Here is an 8,817-nt window from a genome sequence, read left to right on the forward strand (position 1 = left end):
CCACAGAAGGCTGCGGGGCTGCAGTGGTCTTGGGGCTGGTCATGAATGCAGGACCCTTCAGGCTTTCCAACCAAAGGTCTCCTCATTAAATATACATTGGTGCTTACAGAATAGTCAAAAATGGCACCTCTGGCATATCCCACCTAGACAAGAAAATGTGTTCCTGTATTGTCTGATGCAATCCATTCTGGAAGAGGCCAACTTTCTAGGCACATTATCCACTTTGGGAGTCACTTGGGAGCAGATGAATGACCAGGAAGTTGGTATTTTTTATGGACAATGTGCCATAACCAGTTCTGATGGGTTCCATTGTGGAGATGCTGCATTCTGTCCCTAGATCAAACGGGCCATCCATGATTAAGACTGGACCCAGGCATTAGACTGGTCAAAATCCAGGCAACCATGCTAGCAATAGATAAGTCGCTGCCCAAGAATCGATCTAACTCACCTGCACAGTGTTAGAGATCATTTGGCCATTGCCCATGATCTACCTGTCTGGTCTCACCAATAAAAACAAGGTCGCCCCCTTTGGCATTAAGAACTCTGAGAATAATTTGCCTCACAATACCCAAGTACAAATCAATGCCACTGCTTATACTGCACATATTAAACCTCAGTCTGCAGAGGCTCATATCATTGCACCTGAGATCTGATGGTATTAACCTTGGCCCTGTGAGCCCCTGTAATCCATAACCATGTAGAGACTTCTAAAGTTAAGCAAAATTCAAAGGACTTCCCTCTTCTGCCATGGCTAACTTAGTGACCAACCAATGATGCATTTGATGTGAACAAACACAACACTGATAATATAATCAAGGGACATACTTTCCTGACCAAGGAAAGGGTCCCTACAGCTGATGGCAAACAGACTTTCTTTTTTTTTAAGGAAATGGAGATCCATTGTTTTTTTGTTTTGTTTTGTTTTTATAAATTTATTTTATTTATTTACTTTTGGCTGTGTTGGGTCTTCATTGCTGCACGTGGGCTTTCTCTAGTTGCGGCGAGCGGGGGCTACTCTTCGTTGCGGTGCATGGGCTTCTCATTGCAGTGGCTTCTCATTGCGGAGCACGGGCTCTAGGCATGAAGGCTTCAGTAGTTGTGGCGCATGGCTCAGTAGTTGTGGCTCACAGGGTCCAGAGGGCAGGCTCAGTAGTTGTGGTGCATGGGCTTAGTTGCTCCGCAGTTTGTGGGATCTTCCCGGACCAAGGCTCAAAACCATGTCCCCTGCATTGGCAGGCAGATTCTTAACCACTGCGCCACCAGGGAAGTCAGAAAGTCAAACAGACTTTCTAGGGCCCCTCACCCCCTCTACTGACTACTTGCTATGCTCTGACTATGGTAGATACTTGTATAGAGTAATTACTCATTCTATCATACGTGAACCTACTGAAACCGAAATGAAATGACTCACCAAGACACTCTATATATTATTGATATTATCAACTGAATTATGAAAAACACTGGGTTCTTGAAAAAGACATTCGGTAGACCTTGTACCTCTCTTACCACCCTAGTATACAACCCTCATAGGTTATCTTAATACCCACTTAAACCTTGCTTTCTTAGAGTTAGGTCTTCCTGCTGCTTGAGGCATTACTTAGATTCATTCCCCCAGTCTTTGGGGCCAATAACTTGGTCTGATCATCAGGCTTACTGGCACCTTATAAGTAGAGGCCTTTCTATACCAGACATTTCTGTCGGACTGGTCACTCATGCAGGTCTTCAGTTGATTGTCATGGTGCACCCTGGCCACCACTGTTTTATCCCACTCCCTGCTCTTCCTCCTAACATCACCTGTAATCTGTGTACCCTGCATGTCAGTATTTCATTTTGGGCACCCTCCTTCAAAATCCCTCCAGCTCATCCAACACGAATGTGCTGTTTTCCTACCATTTGCACTCAGGTGCTCACTGTAGTGAAAGTCACTGGCACTGACCTGGTCACACATGATGTCATTCAACAAACACACCATTAATGCCAATCGTGAAATGTCCAAAACACTCTAATTATAGGTGGCAGACAGCTAATACTTCAGATGTTTTCCTTGAGGGAAAACTCCTTGGCAGTCATGGTAGCTGATGACCACTTGGCTTTTGACTATTAGCCATCAGAGAGAGTTCTGTTCCCCTAAAAGCGTTGCTGGCTGCATGTGGGTAGGCTCCACTAGCAAGGTGCCCCAGGAACACCACAAATGAGACAACAAATTAAGATAAGTAATTGCAAAACGAAGCAACCGACAAGAGGTTAATCTCCAAAATACACAAACAGCTCATGCAGCTCTATATCAAAAAAAGAAAAAAAAAAACTCAACTAAAAAATGGGCAGAAGCTCTAAATCCAAAGAAGACATACAGATGGCCAAGAAGCACATGAAGAGATCCTTACCATCACTAATTATTAGAGAAATGCAAATCAAAACTACAATGAGGTATCACCTCATGCCAGTCAGAATGGCCATCATCAAAAAGTCTACAAACAATAAATGCTGGAGAGGGTGTGGAGAAAAGGGAACCGTCCTACACTGTTGGTGGGAATGTAAATTAGTACAACCACTATGGAGAACAGTATGGAGGTTCCTTAAAAAACTGAAAATAGAAGTACCGTATGATCCAGCAATCCCACTCCTGGGCATATATCCGGAGAAAACCATACTTCAAAACGATACATGCACCCCAGTGTTCATTGCAACACTATCTACAATAGCCAAGACATGGAAGCAACCTAGATGTCCATCAACAGAGGAATGGAAGAAGAAGATGTGATATATATATACAATGGGAAATTAATCAGCTGTAAAAAAGAATGAAATAATGCTATTTGCAGCAACATGGATTGACCTAGAGATTATCATACTAAGTGAAGTAAACCAGACAAAAACAAACATCATGTGATATTGTTTATATGTGAAATCTAAAAAAAGTGATACAAATGAACTTATTTATAAAACAGAAACAGACTCACAGACTTTGAAAACAAATTTATGGTTACTAAAGTGGAAACGTGGGGGGAAGGGATAAATTAGGGGTTTGGGATTAACAAATACACACTACTATATATAAAATAATCAACAAGGACCTACTGTATAGCACAGGGAACTCTACTCAGTATTCTGTAATAGCTTATATGGGAAAATAATCTGAAAAAGAATGGATATATGTATATGTATAAATGAATCACTTTGCTGACACCTGAAACTAACACAGCATTGTAAACCAACTGTACTCTAATGTAAAATAAAAAAAATTTTTTAAAGGGCAAAAAATAAAATAAGTAATTACATTACTAAAATATTTGAACAGAATTCTGGAAGTATACTGACACTTACCTGGCTCTCTCCAACACCCTGGGATAACTGAATTCAAATATTTTCTTCAGGCATTGTCATCTGAATTATGTTGCTTGTGCTACATATTTCTCCAGCAAAGATGGGTCTATTTGGGATCAGCAGAGAACCACAATTCAGGGTCTGGAACTATGGCAAGCCATAGGCAAGTCCCCACACAGCAAGGAAAGAACACTTTCAGAGAGAGGGAAAGGAAGATGGGAGGCCTGTAGGAAACAAAGAGTCCATGGCTTTTCATTGAATGAGTCCTTGCCAGGAACCAAGAGGAGTCTTCTTTTTTTCCTGTTGGGCTTGGCTATGTCCTAGAATGTGAGAACTCTCCCTTCTGGTCTCTCAACTCTATTTTAATTGTGGTTTCTATTTGTTAATTTTTTACAGAGATGTGTCATCATTCAGTCAGTAAACATTAGGAAAGACACTGACTTCATTTTTCATATCTGACTCAATCTGCTTGAGACAACTGCTCACCCTGCCTGGCCCACAATGGGTAAACAAGTTAGGAAGGTTGACATATGCCCCTGTCTTTTTTGTGTCAGCAGGTAGCATGGTCCAAACTTGAAAACCTACAGCTTCTACCCCTGTACACATTAAAGGGCCAACCCATTCTCCTTTGCTCAAGCCACCTCAAACCACTTACCCTACATTCCTTAGAAAGTACCTTTGTGTAATAATTTTTTTTTAATTTGCTTATGCATGTGGCGACAGCAGTCTTAACATCTGATTCATTTTAGGTAGGGGGTTGATCCTGCCTCCAAAGGGCAGGGATAAAACAGAAAGTGGTTACAATGGAACATGTCTTTGGGGTTATAAACACACATTCAGGGTAGGGGATTTTTAGAAGACGAGGAAAAGAAATCCAAATACAGATATCCACGTATGATAATGTTTTTAGATGCATTGGTCACAAAAGAAAACCTTTGAAACTTCCTTCATGGGCTCTAGCAGTAGAATGAATAAGTAAAAATGCTGTAGTCTCACAAGTGAGCAACACAAGTGAATGGATGATTTCTGTTCCAATATATAAAAACTCAGAGTGATCATTCTTGTCTTCACAACAAGAAAATACCTGATGAACCTGAAAAGCAATACCTGTTCTTAGATTTAAGAGAGATTTGAGATTACATGGCATACCAATGCTCCCAAAAATGAGAGACAGGTGAATACAGAGAATAACCACTTACCTGGAGGAGAAACAACTGGAGTCCACAAACTCTAGGAGCACAGAAACTGTTAACAATGAATTTACTGGAGACCCAGATTGGACTCGCTTGAGAGTTAAAAGCTTTAGTGAGTTGAGTCTTAAGGAACCCCACAAACTCATCAATTTTTCCTGCAGGATCCGAAGCAGGTTCTCACCTTGAAGACTGGAAAAAATGACCTCATTCTTCATGCAGAAAATGATAAACACACAAAGCATTCTGTTCTCTGTAACTCAGGCCATTCCTTAAAGAAAACTTATTTGCTAAAACCTTATCTTATTGGGGAAAGAGGACAACTCCCACACCCTTCAAATTTCCTCTCTACAAAAGATGAGGAATAAATCTTTTGCCGAGAAACTGTTCTGAAGTTTATAGTCAAGGGATTTTGTCCCACCAAAGCATTACAAGTTTAATCATAACATAAAAGAACATTTTCCCACCCAAACACCTTCCCACCATATCAACAGGGCTCCAGTATAAAAAGAGTGAATTGAAACAGAGAGTTGCTAGACACAGGCTACTTAAGATAGACTTTCTAGGGATACCCAAACAGGACACTCATATGCAGTATAAGTAGTAGTAAAAGGGAAGTTTATAGTGATAAACATCTATATTAAGAAAGAAAGACATCAAATTAACAACCTAACACCTCAGAGAACTAGAAAAAGAACAACAAACTAAACTCAAAGTACAAAACAAATCCTCTGAAAACTACAAAACATGGTGAAAGAAATTAAGAAATGTATAAATAAATGGGAAAACTCCCAATTTCATGGTTCAGAAGACTTCACATTGTTGAGTTGCTGCTACTCCACAAAATGATTTAGAGATTCAACACAATACCTATCATAATCCCAGCTGTAATCTTTATAGATATTGGCAAGCTGTTTCATAAATTTATGTGGAATTTCAAGGGAACTAGAATAACCAGACCAATCTTGAGAAAGATAAACAGGAAATTCCCTGGTGGTCCGATGGTTAGGACTCCGAGACTCCATTGCCAAAGGCCTGGGTTCAATCCCTCGTCAGGGAAATAAGATCCCACAAGCTGCTCAGTGCGGCCAAAAAAACAAAGTAGTAGTATTAACATTTCCTGACATCAAAGTGTTACCGAGCCCAAGCTCTCGCTCTTCTCGCGGCACGACAGGCCAGTGAATCGGAGACAAGGAACACGACTCTATTTGGAAAGCCGGCCGATGGAGAAGATGGCAGACCAAAGTCTCAATATAACCATTTTATTGGGGTTTGGATGCCAGTTTCTTTTATAACACAGAGAGGGGGAGGAGATGAGGAAGTAAAGTAAAAAGGCCATAAGTTTTGCAAATATCACCTGGAGGGGATGTGTTAATTTCTTCTTCCTTGTAGCCATCCACAGGTGGACAGGTTCCGGGTGTTTCCCTGAACAAAGGCACTTTGGTTCAACATTCAGGCAGAGGGGCAGGGTTCCCCGAGGCAGGCCATTATGTATAGACAGTATCCTTTTAGTGAACAAAAGCAGCGGAAAACAAAGGTTGAAGTAAAAAAAATAGATCCAAGGTGTAGTCAGATTTGGCTCTTCCCTGTTACAAAAGCATTATACTAAGCAAAAGTAATCAAGATAGTGTGAAACTGACACAAGGCTAGACCATACAGATTTATGGAACAGATTGAGAACTGAGAAATAAGCCCCTATATCTGTGGTCAACTGATCTTTGACAAAAGTACCAAAAATGGGGAAAGAATATTCTTTTCATAAATCGGTGCTGGGCCAAGTAGATAGCCATATGCAAAGAAAGAGGTTGTACCGTTACATCATACCATAATCAATAATTTACCAAAAAAGATCAAAGACCTAAACATATATAATAATAAAAAACATATAAACAATATAATACCAATAAAGATGTTAATAAATAGATAAATAAAATACTTAGATAAAACATAGGGAAAACTTTCTGGCCTTGGATTTGGCAAAATACTGCTAGATATGACACCAAGAGCAGTAATAGGTAGGAAATAGGAAATAATAGGTAGGAATAGGAAAAATAGGTAAATTGGACTTCATCAAAGTAATGACTTTTGTGCTTCAAAGGACACCATCGAGGAATTCCCTGGTCATCCAGTGGTTAGGACTCCGATCTTCCACTGCAGGGAGCACAGGTTTGATCCCTGGTTGGGGAACTAAGATCCGCATGACACTCGGCCAAAAAAAAAAAAGGACACCATCCAGAAAGTGAAAACACCCTTAGGAATCCTTGTGTGCTATTGCTGAGACTATTAAATTGTGTCGCCAGGATGAAAAGCAACATGGCAGTTCATCAAAAATTTGGAACTGAGTTACTGTTTGATCTAGCAACTCTACTTCTGGGTAAGTACTCAAAAGAATTAAAAGCAGGAACTCAAACAGATATGTCCACTCGTGTGTCTATTAGCATTATTCACAATAGCCAAAAGGTGGAAGTAACCCAAGTGTCCATAAACAGTGAATGGATCAAAAAAACTTGGCACTGGGGCTTCCCTGGTGGCACAGTGGTGAAGAATCCGCCTGCCAATGCAGGGGACACGGGTTTGAGCCCTGGTCCAGGAAGATCCCACATGCCACGGAGCAACTAAGCCCGTGCGCCACAATTACTGACCCTGCGCTCTAGAGCCGACGAACCACAACTACTGAGCCCAAGTACCACAGCTACTGCAGCCCGCACGCCTAGAGCCCGTGCTCCACAACAAGAGACGCCACTGCAGTGAGAAGCCCGTGCACCGCAACGAAGAGTAGCCCCCACTCGCCGCAACTAGAGAAAGCCCACGCGCAGCAACGAAGACCCAACACAGCCAAAAATAAATAAATTTATTAAAAAAAAAAAAACAAACCACTAGGATGGCTGGAATCAAAAAGTGAGATAACAAATGTCAGGGGTATGGGGGGAAATTTGACCCTCATAAACGTGGTGCGAATATAAACTGGTGTAGCCACTCTCTAAAGCAGTCTTGGAGTTCCTCAAAAATTAAACCTAGCGTTACCATATGATCCATTAGTTCCTCTCCTAGGTATATGCCCAAGAAAAATACATGTTGGAACAAAAACTTGTACATGAAATTTATAGCAATGTTATTCATAGTAGCCAGAAGGTGAAAACATACCAAATATCCATGAACAGATGAATATATAAACAAAACATGTTTTATCCATCCAATGGAATATATTTCAGCCATAAAAATGAATGAACAATTGATACCTGCTACAACACAGTTGTCCCTTTTTAAAAAATTATGCTACATCAATGAAGTCAGTCACAAAAACCATAGATACTAGGATTCTTTTCATATGAAAACCCTGAAAAGGCAAATTTATAGAGACAGAACATAAATTAGGCGTTGCCTAAGGCTGGGGTTTGGAGGAGGAAGACGGGACGATTGGGGGGTGACAGATAAAGGGGAGACAGTTTTCTTTTTGATGTGACCAAAATGTTCAAAAATTGTGGTGATGATTACATTTATCTGTAAATATACCAAAACCCACTGAATTATACACTTTAAAGTGGTGCAGTGTATAATATGTACATTATATCATAATAAAGCTGTTGAAATAAGTAAATAATTGCATTAAGCACTTTGCAATGCAAGAGTTTTGCAATCCAGTCTCTTCAGCATCTTGGAGTTTCCAGGTTAACACATCCATCACCTCACATTGTTTGTGTGTATGTGTGGTGAGAATTCTTAATCCACCGTCTTAACAAATGTACAGTATAGTATATGTAGATCAGAAAATCATCACATTGTAATCTTTAAATATAGACAATTTTATTAATCAATTATACCTCAACAAATCTGGGGGCGGGGGAAGAGGTTCCAGGTGCATCTCAAATTTACATAACGATTTATTGTTTTCTTATATTAGTGAAAATAGGAATCAGTTGTCTTAGGGATATTATAGTCGCTTACATTTCAAGTTCTCTAGGGACAAAGGCAAAAACTAATCTAAAATAAATTTCCTTACCTGAGAATTTAATGAATACATCTCACACCCTGTGCTTAGACTCTAGAGAGTCCTTGAGCCCAACTAGGACTGTAGGGTTCAAACTTCCCACCAGAGCCAAGTGCTTGGGATTCCTTCTCTTAAGTACCAAATGAGTGGGGTTGGACCACGGATGGATGGAAGAAGGCTCAGCGCTGTCAAGGATCAAAGATTAAAATGGATGGAATTCCCTGGCGGTCCAGTGGTTAGGACTCCGTACTTTCACTGCCGAGGGTGCAGGTTCAATCCCTGGTCAGGGAACTAAGATCCCGCAAGCCACACAGC

Source organism: Balaenoptera borealis, assembly GCF_965194805.1.
Source record: "Balaenoptera borealis genome assembly, chromosome: 2".
In the NCBI taxonomy this organism is placed as follows: domain Eukaryota; kingdom Metazoa; phylum Chordata; class Mammalia; order Artiodactyla; family Balaenopteridae; genus Balaenoptera; species Balaenoptera borealis.